The sequence below is a fragment of the Nicotiana tabacum genome, chromosome 3 (genome assembly GCF_000715075.1).
Source record: "Nicotiana tabacum cultivar K326 chromosome 3, ASM71507v2, whole genome shotgun sequence".
Classification (NCBI taxonomy): domain Eukaryota; kingdom Viridiplantae; phylum Streptophyta; class Magnoliopsida; order Solanales; family Solanaceae; genus Nicotiana; species Nicotiana tabacum.
Genome location: NC_134082.1, coordinates 129,208,679 through 129,219,415, shown reverse-complemented (window position 1 = coordinate 129,219,415; position 10,737 = coordinate 129,208,679).

Genomic DNA, 10,737 nt, shown 5'->3' with positions numbered 1-10,737 from the left:
ATATATATATATATATATATATATATATATATATATATATATATATATATATATTAAGTATTAAAAGCATGAACTTTTTCTTAAGACTCCTTCTTCATACTTTTCTCCCCATACTTAAACGCTTCATCCTCCTGGATGAAGTCGCCGCTTTAGATGAAGCTAGTTTTCACTTGTCGCTCCCCTCTCATCATCGTTCTCAACCAAATAATCCTTCTCTTGTGGATGTGCCATGCTTGATTCTCCCACCTCAATCACATTTTATGGTTCCATACTTGTTTGTCATAACTGGACTACTTGAACTGATGTCCAACCATCCTCGTCATCTGAATAATCATCTCTTTCCTCCATTGGTTTCTTCCCTTTTTCTTCTACAAGTCTAGGATCTTTTGTTGCTCTTGTTTCTGGATTAGGCTCCCTAATTCTTGGGCCTCCAAATGCTGGTGTAAATATGGGAGAGGATATAGAAAAAATAGTAGTTAGATCTGGAAAATTAGAGAAGGTTTCGCTGCTATGATCGGATACAACATCGACAGTAGGTGGTGGTGTATTTTCTCTATTTGGGAGAGGGGGTAGTTGCGAGTTTTCTATGCCCACCATAGCTTCCAAATCTGCAAGTGAGTACCATCTTGGTACCATGTAAGTAGACAGATCTACGAATTCAAATGGTGAAAAAGTTATGTTATCGACCTGACCGGTCGTTTTGCTTTCTAGATCCCTATTCCCTTAATTAAGGCTCATAGTGTATGCTTTTACTATTTTATGACATGCAGAGATAGTTGGTTTAGGTTTGGAAGAGTTCGGGTTGAAATAAGAATACTTAGTTCCTTAATAGTAGCCTATAATAGTAAAGTTTGACTTGATTCAATATTTTGAGTAAACAACCTTGGAACCACGATTTGATGGTCCCAATAGGTTCGTATGATGATTTTAGACTTGGGAAAGTGTTCGGATCGGGTTTCAAATGACCCAGTAGCATTTCAACGCTTAATATTGGAAGTTGGCACATTGAAGGTTTTTCAAGTTCTTTAAATTTGGTTTGGAGTAGAGTTATCGAGGTTCGTTTGGGATTCTAAGTCTGAAAATAGTTTCGTATGGTGATTTATGACTTCCATGCAAAATTTGGAGTCATTCTGAGTAGTTAAAGTATGATTCGACGTGTTCGAAGTAAGTTGGAAAATTTTGAAGTACATAAGTTGATTTGATTTGGTTTTGGGGTGCGAATCATAGTTTTGATATTGTTTTACACGTTCCAAGGGTTAAAGCGAGTCTGTTTTATATTTATGAACTTGTTGGTATGTTTGGGCGAGACCCCGGGAGCCTCGGGTGCTATTCGAACGATATGCAAAACATGTTTGGACTTGGAAGAATTGCTGAAGCACCAGGGGTCTGGTGCTTTCGCACCTACGAAGAATTGGCCGCAGGTTCGACAACACAGAAGCGGCTGGATAGCCACAGGTGCAAAGCTTGGCTAAGTGGGTTGAGTCCACAGGTGCGGAAGTAGGGGGCACAGGTGCGCGACTGCTGCCGCATAAGCGGTTAATGGCCAGCAGAAACGACCTGGCGCTGAAGGGGGCAATGGCACAAGTACAAGAGCTCGACCGCATCTCTGAGCCCGTAGATGCGAAGAAGGCGTAGCAGAAGCAGAAGGAGGCTAGCCGGGGAGGACCACACCTGTGATGCAACCTCCACAGATGCGGAGCCGCAGAAGTGGCCAAATACTCTACAGAAGCGGAAATCACTAGGGGTAGAAGGGTGTATTTTAGTCGGGATTTATGCTAATTTCTTCATTTCTCTCATTTTTGGATCGATCTTAGAGCTCCTTGAGGAGGGGTTTTTCATTTAGAACTTTGAGGTAAGTAATTCCTATACTATGTGAGTTTAAAGCATGCATTATGGGTAGATTTAAACATGACAATTGTGGAAATTAAAAGTTTAGTGGAAAAACCTAGTTTTTTGTTTATAAAAATAGGATTTGAGCATGAAATTGTTTATGTAATTAAGTAAAAATATTATATATTTGAGTTCGTGAGGTTATGGGTAATCTTTATCTTCGAAAATTTCTAAATCATAGCATGTGGCCCGGGGGTGAATTTCAAAAAGCTTCCAATTTGGGTTTGGATTATCACTCTAGAAGCTAAATTATGAACTTTTGAGTATATATTGATTAAAATATATAACATTTGACTATTTTCGGGTTGTTCGGTATCGACTTGGGGCTTTTAGAGCGGATTAGTAGACCGGAAGTGAGCTTGCGAACGATTTAAGTCTCTTGTCTAATCTTGTAAGAGGGAATTCATCCCCTTAGGCATATTATAGTTGTTGCTTGTGTGGGGAGCTACGTACGCACGAGGTGACGAGGGTCCGTGCGTATCTATACTCCATGATATATCTGGGTAGGCTAGATTCACATCATGTTTTTAATTGTACAGTTGTAATTACCATGCGTATTAATTATTTTGATTAGAGCTGAGGCTAGGGATCTAATTTTGCAATTATCGACTTAGCCTCCTTATTTCGGAAAATTTGGGGAATACTTAATAAATTGTGAGAAATTCATGTCTTCTCGTCTCGCAAGTACTTCCGCGAGTGAGGTAAATATTTCTACTGTAATGGGATCGGGTCATTTGCCTCGGCAGTATGATAACACCACTCTTATGAAATTGAGCCATTACCCTCGGCAGTATGATAACACCACTGTTATGGGATCTGGCCGTTTGCCTCGACAGTATGATGGTAATACTATTCTTATGGGATCGGAACGTTCGCCTCGGCAGTACTAAGTACCACTATTATTATGGGATCGGCTGTTCGCCTTGGTGATTTCGTGCTTAATAATTGAAATGGGTTCCAATTTGGGTAATTGAGTAAGTGCCTTCACAGCCAGTTATGAGATGTTAGTGATGTGATACGGACTCCTGTTGTGTTAATTGTAGTTGCTTTTATTTGTTTTATTGATACCTGTTGTATGCTCACCATGTCTACTTTATGCACTTTTATTACTATTATTGACCTCTAGTAAGTGTCAAGTCGACCCATCGTTACTACTTCTTCGAGGTTAGACTGGATACTTACTGGGTACGCATTTTTTTTCGTACTCACGCTACACTTCTGCACTGATGTACAGGTACTGAGACAGGTTCCACCAGTGTTCATGCGGGCGAGTAGTCGATCAACTACAGAGACTTAGCGGTGAGCTGCTTGCCTTGATACAATCCGCAATACCGGAGTCTCCTGCTATCTTATTTACTATTTCTGTCTATCACTTTTGGACAGGAGTTTTAGTAGTTTTGTATCTTCTCTAGAATGCTCATATACTTGTGACACCAAGTTTTGGGAATTTTTAGCACTTATGTACTGCTATACTTGTTATTTCTTCTATCGTAGAGTATGTACTTATTATATTGGTATTTTGTTTAAAAAGATTGGTCGCAGTTGCATGAAATATAGTTTAAAGTTTTCTCTAAAAAGAAAAACTTTCGTATTAAAATTGTTAAAGAGGGGTAAATAAATTGTAGTTACACTTGTGGGATTGCCTAATGGCGACGTTAGGTGCAGTCACGACCTATTACGAATTTGGGTCATGACAAGTTGTTGGCTCATTGTTATTCCATTGGTGATCCATTCTTTGCGTAAAATTTGCTTGAGCCCAAGTCATGGTTGTACTATATATTATCTCCTGCATTACAAGATTCTCCAGCCTATCCACTTTCTTCATCAACCTATCCATTACACCATCAATTTTAGCATTCACTTCTTCCCTCATTCTTGCAATTTTTCCTCCATAGAAACAAACTTTTTAGCCAATATTCCCTGACTTCTCTCATTCCACCTGAAAAAATAGGTGGTTGTCTCTTGTTTCTTAAAAGAAGTTCTTCTTCTCCTTCTCTTTTGTATGGGCCTTTAGTTTCTGTAATTTTCGACCACACTTTTTTGTTAATCTTTTATTAGAAGGACTCAAACTCTTTGGATTTAGAATGACACCAGCTTCCTTGATCAGTCTAGTTATGGTTGATGGAAACCATAGAGTCCCCACAATGGGATCAAATCTACAGTACTTCATATTGATATTGATGATGTTAACCACATTCAGAGGCATTCTTGAGCAAATTACAAATAGCAAAGCTAATCTGTTCAAGTATATATCACTTCCATGGGTATTTGGAATCATTCTGCTACTTAAAATGGTAAGAAGAGGTCTAGATTTGTACATAATATTTTGCCCTTTTAAACGTACCTTAGCTGCATTTGTATCATACCCCTAAGTAGCTGCAAATGGACATAATATATGCTCCAGCTCATGTAGATTAGGATTGTTAATAAATGCTAAGGTTTGACTGTCATCCTCTTGTGTTAGATGGTACAAACAATTGATAGCTTGTGGAGAACAATCAACTCTCATTCCTCTAACTGTAGAAACTTGAGCATCTTCATTCAAGTTTTTGTAAAATTCTCTCATTAGTCCAAGAAAAACTTCCTAGTGGTGTAGAAAATTCACCCCTAGAATTCTATCACTTGAGACACATATTAATCCTCCTCCCCATCTTGAGGATCAAAAAATATTTCTTTCTCATGAATGGGGTTTCTTTCAAAATTTTCTTGAATCCATGACTCTCAATCATGATATGTATCTATTCTTGTAGGAGTAGTACTGTTGGGAGGTATTTTAGTAAGATAAACTAATATTAGAGTTGAGGAGAAAGAAGAGAGAACAAGGGAAAACAAGAGGAAGCCTGGGATAGAATATTCCAGTTAAAAGTTAACAAATTCCGGCAATGGTAAGTTTCATAAACTGTCCCCCTTAAATTAATCAAATTTCAGCCTAGAGACTGTTACAACAGTAAATTAGATTATTTGAAATAGAGAACTTACCGCGGCGACATTAATTCCTTTTGATGCGTCTTTGGCTTGTTGGTTCACTCATGGCCTTTAATTTCTCTATCTCTTCAATTTACCTTTTTTTGCCTATTTACTGCTACAACATTGATTGCTTTTGGTGCATTTAATGACATGACAAAGATAAATATTGAAATCAGAAATAAGTACAACAACTTTATGTGGGTAAGCAACACATATATGAAAAGGAAAACTTGATTCCAAAAAAGACACGTAGTGTATAATAGCTCATAACTAGAATAAGTATAAGCAGTATAACATTATATTTATCTCATATTCTGGCAAGATATAATTACTAATGATATTAAAATTATGTACATATTTACATCACTACTATATAGAACTTCTATATTAACTATACGAATTGGAAAATATTATTTTTATACATAAATAACTCATATGGCAAAACTATATAGACGTGAATATCTTGCAACCCACCAAAACAAGTGATTCTCATATGAATAATTACAAAATGTAGATTAGGTAATTAAAAACTTAACTAGTATATGAATATATGCACAAGTATATATATATAATCAAGAAGCTATAATAATAATTATATAGTATAGTATATATATTAAATGTATAATATATATATATATATATATATATATATATATATATATATATATATATATATATTATTTACTTTTGTTGATATTGTTACGGTGAGACAAGGGCGCCAGCTCGATTTATTTTTGTTGCTTTCTCATTGTATCACTGTAATGGACGGATGTCTCTCGTACTTTCCTCCATTGTATAACTCAACATGTGTCCATTAACTTTGAATTTATCTCCACTATTGACATTTTGAATTTCAAAAGCTCCAAATTGTGTCACATTGGTTATTACATATGGACCTGTCCACCTTCATCTGAACTTACCTGGAAAAAGCTTTAGGCGACTATTATACAAAAGAACTTTGTCTCCTACCTTGAATTCCTTGTACCTGAATAACTTCTCATACCCATTTTTCACTTTCTCTTTGTACAAATAGGCATTTTCATATGAGCTTAATCGAAATTCATGTAGCTCATTGACCTGCGACAAACGTTGTTGACCAACTTTTGTTAGTTCCATATTTAGTACTTTAATTGCCCAAAAAGTTTTATATTCTAGTTCGACTAGTAGATGTCATGCTTTTCTAAAAATACGCTTATATGGTAATGTTTCTATTGGTGTTTTATATGCTATTTTATAGACACATAAAGCATCATCTAGTTTTAATGCCCAATTTTTTCTAGATATTCTAACAGTTCTTTCCAAGATTCTTTTTAACTCCCTATTTGAAATTTCAACTTGGCCATTTATTTGAGCATGATATGGTGTACCTGTCTTATGTCTGACCCCATATTTAGATAATGTGATAACCCAAAAGGTCATCACTTGTTTTAGAAATAAATTCTGTGTTTTGAGACTTTTAAAACCTCCTTCTATCTCAGCTCGATTTGCGTGCGCAGTCCGGGCGTGTATTCGGAAAGCTATTTTGTGAAGATCTGTGAAAAATGATAAATTTTGCTTTTAAAATAAATTTGAGTTGACTTTGATCAACATTTTGGGTAAACGGACCCAGACCCATGCTTTGACTGTCCCGGAGGGTCCGTAGGAAAATATCGGACTTGGGCGTATGCCCGAAATCGAATTCCGAGGTCCCAAGCCCGAGAAATGAAATTTTAAAGAAAATTATTTTTTGGAAAATATATGAGTTTTTGAAAATAAAATATGTTTGTAAGTGATGGTATCAGGCCCGTATTTTGGTTTCGGAGCCCGGTACGAGTCTTATATAATATTTAAGTTGAGTCCGTAGAGTTTGGTAAGAAACGGACTTGATATGACATGAATTGGACCCTTGGTTGTTAAAAATGGAACTTAAGCGTTCATGTTATATTTCATTGATCTTGATACTAAATTCATAGTTAAAGGTGTTAATTTGGCGATTTGATCGCACGAGTAAGTTCATATGATATTTTTAAGTTTGTATGCATATTTGGTTTGGAGCTCCGAGCGCTCGGGTGAGTTTCAGATAGGTTTCGAGATGTTTTTACACTTAGAGAAAGTTGCATGTTCAGAGAAAGTTGTAGGTCTCTGAAGTCAGGTCTCGCGGTCCGCGGAGAAACCTTCGTGACCGCAGTGGGGACTTCGCGACCGCGGTGGGAATTATGCGGTCCGCGGTGGGGCAAGGCCATACATTTGCGGCCGCGCTCGATTTCTTGTGGTCTGCGGTGGAGCTCCGCGGCTGCAGTCCTTTTTATGTGGTCTGCAGAGAGGGTCTGAGAGGGGTATATTTAAACGGACTTTTCAGTTATTTTTCACTTTTCAAAACCCTAAAACATAAGAGGCAGTTTTCCAAACACTCTTTCTTCTCCCAAAACACTAGTAAGTGATTTCTAACTTATTTCTTTCACTCCTTAACTTTTTTTAACAAGATTTCATCCTGGAATCTAGGATTTTCATGGTGGAATTGAGAATTTTGGGTAACCTAAAAATATTAAAATTTGGGGATTTAGACCTCATTGAGATCAAATTCCAAAATCAATTATATATCCGAGCTCGGGGTGAATAGGTGATCGGATTTTGGTCCGAATTTTGGGTTTGGACCAAGCGAGCCTGGGGTCGGATTTTGACTTTTTGGGGAAAACTTTATAAAACCTATTTTCATGCATTGGAGTTGATTCATTTAGCATTTATTGATATCGTTAAGTAAATTGTGGCTAGATACAAGCAAGTTGGTGGTGGAAAAAAGAGGTAAAGCGGTAATTGAGGCTTGAATTGTATTTGTGGCATTGAGGTAAGTGTTTGCTCTAACCTTAGCTTGAGGGATTAAGAGTCGTGTCTTATTTGCTATGTGTTAATTGTTGAGTACGATGTATAGGCATGGTGACGAGTATCTATAGGTTGGTGTCAAGCATGCCTGTGAGTCTTATACTAGGATTAATGTGACTCCGTTTTGTATTGTTCGTGCCTTATGTGATGGTTTCTATTGTTGAACAAGGCTTGTGAACGTAATATTGGTAATTGAACATTTTAGAGCGTTGGCTCAAGTTGTAAGTTGATTTGTGGAAGTATTATTGGCAATTGAATATTTTAGAGCAATGGTTCAAGTTGTGAATTGAGTTGTGATGTAAACGTGAAAAGAGAAGAGGATTATGATATCATCTCCTTTGCCAGGATATTGTTGTTTTTGATGTTATCTTTCTTGTCTGGATGTTATTGCTTTTGATATTGTTTCCCTTGCCGGGATATGATTGTTGTACTATTGTTCCCTTGCTGTGATTTTATTGTGATTATATTGATTCCCTTGCCCTTATTGTTTTGTGATTGTTGTTTGGGTAAGGAAGAGTGTTAAAGCATGAAGGGTGATGACGTGCATGATATTTGTGAGAGAGTGTTAATGCACGAAGGGTGATGCCGTGCTGCACGATGTACCATTCCGTGCTTTTATATGCGTGATAATACACGAAGGATCATTCCGTGCCATGATTATGTGAGGTAAAAGCACGAAGGGTGATGTTGTGCCGATTATATTGATTCTTATGGTGAGGACGAGAGTAAAAGCACGAAGGGTGATGCCGTGCACTTGTCTTAATTTTCCTGATTCTTGCTGATAATTGAGTTATGGTGTTTTTTACGTTTATTTACTGATTCTCTGTTGTTGCTTGATTTTATTGTGATGTTATTGATTTCCTTGCCCAAATTGCTTTGTGATTGTTGCTTAGGTGAGGAAGAGTGTAAAGCACGAAGGGTGATGCCATGCACGAAGGGTGATGCCGTGCATGTTATTGTGAGAGAGTGTTAAAACACAAAAGGTGATGCCGTGCACTTGTCTTTGATTTTCCTAATTTTTTTATTGATGACTGAGTTATGGTTTCTCTACATTTAAGTGTTGGTTTTCTGTTGATACTTGTTGTACCCCGCAACATGTTTCCCCCTTCCTTTCTTCAATTGAACTTTGAAGATCCTTATATTTATCTATTATTATTCGATGTCCTCACAACATGTTTTCCCCTCCCATCCTTAACTGTACATTCCTGCTTTTATTTTCCATTGTATATGATTTAACCGCACAAGTTTATTTGGTAGTTTGGTCCTAGCCTCGTCACTACTTTGCTGAGGTTAGGCTAGACACTTACCAGCACATAGGGTCAGTTGTGCTGATACTACACTCTGCACTGTGTGCAGATCCCGGTACTGGAGCTTACGGACCTTAGTTTTGGGTGGCTACCTTCAGTCCATTCGGAGATCCGAGGTAGTCCTGCAGGCGTCCGCAGACCTTGGCGTCTCCTTCTATCATTTCATTCTGTTTCTTTTATGTATTTCAGAGATAGTGTTGTAATAAATCTTTCGGACCTTGTTTGTAGAACTCTTAGATGCTCTGTGAAATTGTGACACCAGTCTTGGGTAGTGGATGTATGGATTGGTACTGGAATCTTTATTAAAATATTACATATCAGTCTTCCGCTTATTAAATTCTGCTAATTATATAATGTTGGTTCTTAATTGTTAAAGGATTAAAATTGGGAAAAGGTAAATAATTCAAACGGTTGGCTTGCCTAGCTTTCACTAGTAGGCGCCATCACAACTCCTGAGGGTGGAAAGATCCGGGTCGTGACAAGTTAGTATCAGAGCTCTAGGTTACATAGGTCTCACAATTCACGGACAAGCTTAGTAAATTCTGAGGGATATGTATGGAGATGTCTGTTTTTATCCCCAGAGGCTACAGAGTTAGGAAAAACTTCACATCTCTTCCTTCTTGTCGTGCGATTTGATTTCTCAATGCTAGTTGAACTTCTATTCTTGTTCCTTCGTGAATGGCGAGGTCACGTACCGCTTCTTCAGCTGAGCAGCAGCATAGACCGGTTATAGATCAGCTACGTCTTTGGAGGCTTTGTGGGGGTTGGATAGGTTTCACCAAGCTCTTCATTACCACTTGCGGCGGTTCATCTTTCGATGATCCCCAAGATTATTAAGACGACTGTCATGAGGTTCTCAGGAACGTGGGGATAGTGGAGACCAACGGGGTCGACTTTGCTACCTTTTGCTTATCTGGATCCACCAAGACTTGGTGGAGAGATTATTGTTTGGATGGACCAGTTGGGTCACCAGCTTTGATTTGGGATCAATTTTCTCATCTATTTTGAGAAGTTTCTTCCTATCACTCATAGAGAGATCTATCAGAGGTAGTTTGATTGTCTCTAGTAGGGTTCTATGACTGTTACTTTGTATGAGACTAGATTTATTGATTTGGCCTGTCATGCTCTTCTTATACTTCCCACTGAGAGAGAGAGAGAGAGAGAGAGAGAGAGAGAGAGAGAGAGAGAGAGAGAGAGAGAGAGAGAGTGAGGAGGTTCATTGAGGGACTCGTTCAGCCCGCTCAGCCAGCTAGAGATGGAGGTAGAGTTGTTAAAGGTGGAGGTGGAGGTATTAGATGTGGATGACAGGCTGCTAGAGGTGGAGGCCAGCCAGCAGCAGGCCATCCCAGAGATGTAGTTCAAAGTGGTGGGGCTGGGCCCTGATGTTATGCTCTTCCAGCCAGGCTTGAGGCTGAGGCTTCCGATGTAGTTATCACAGGTACTGTTCTGGTCTGTAGTATAGATGCTTCAATTCTGTTTGATCCAGGGTCTACATACTCCTATGTGTTATCTTATTTTGCATCGTATCTGGTCATGCCTAGTGATTCTTTGAGTGCTCCTGTATATGTGTCTACACTGATGGGTGATTCTATTGTGGTAGATCGTGTCCATAGTTCATGTATAGTTGTGATTGGGGGTCTTGAGACTCGTGTAGATTTGTTACTTTTGGATATGGTTGATTTTGATGTCATATTGGGGATGGACTAGTTATCAC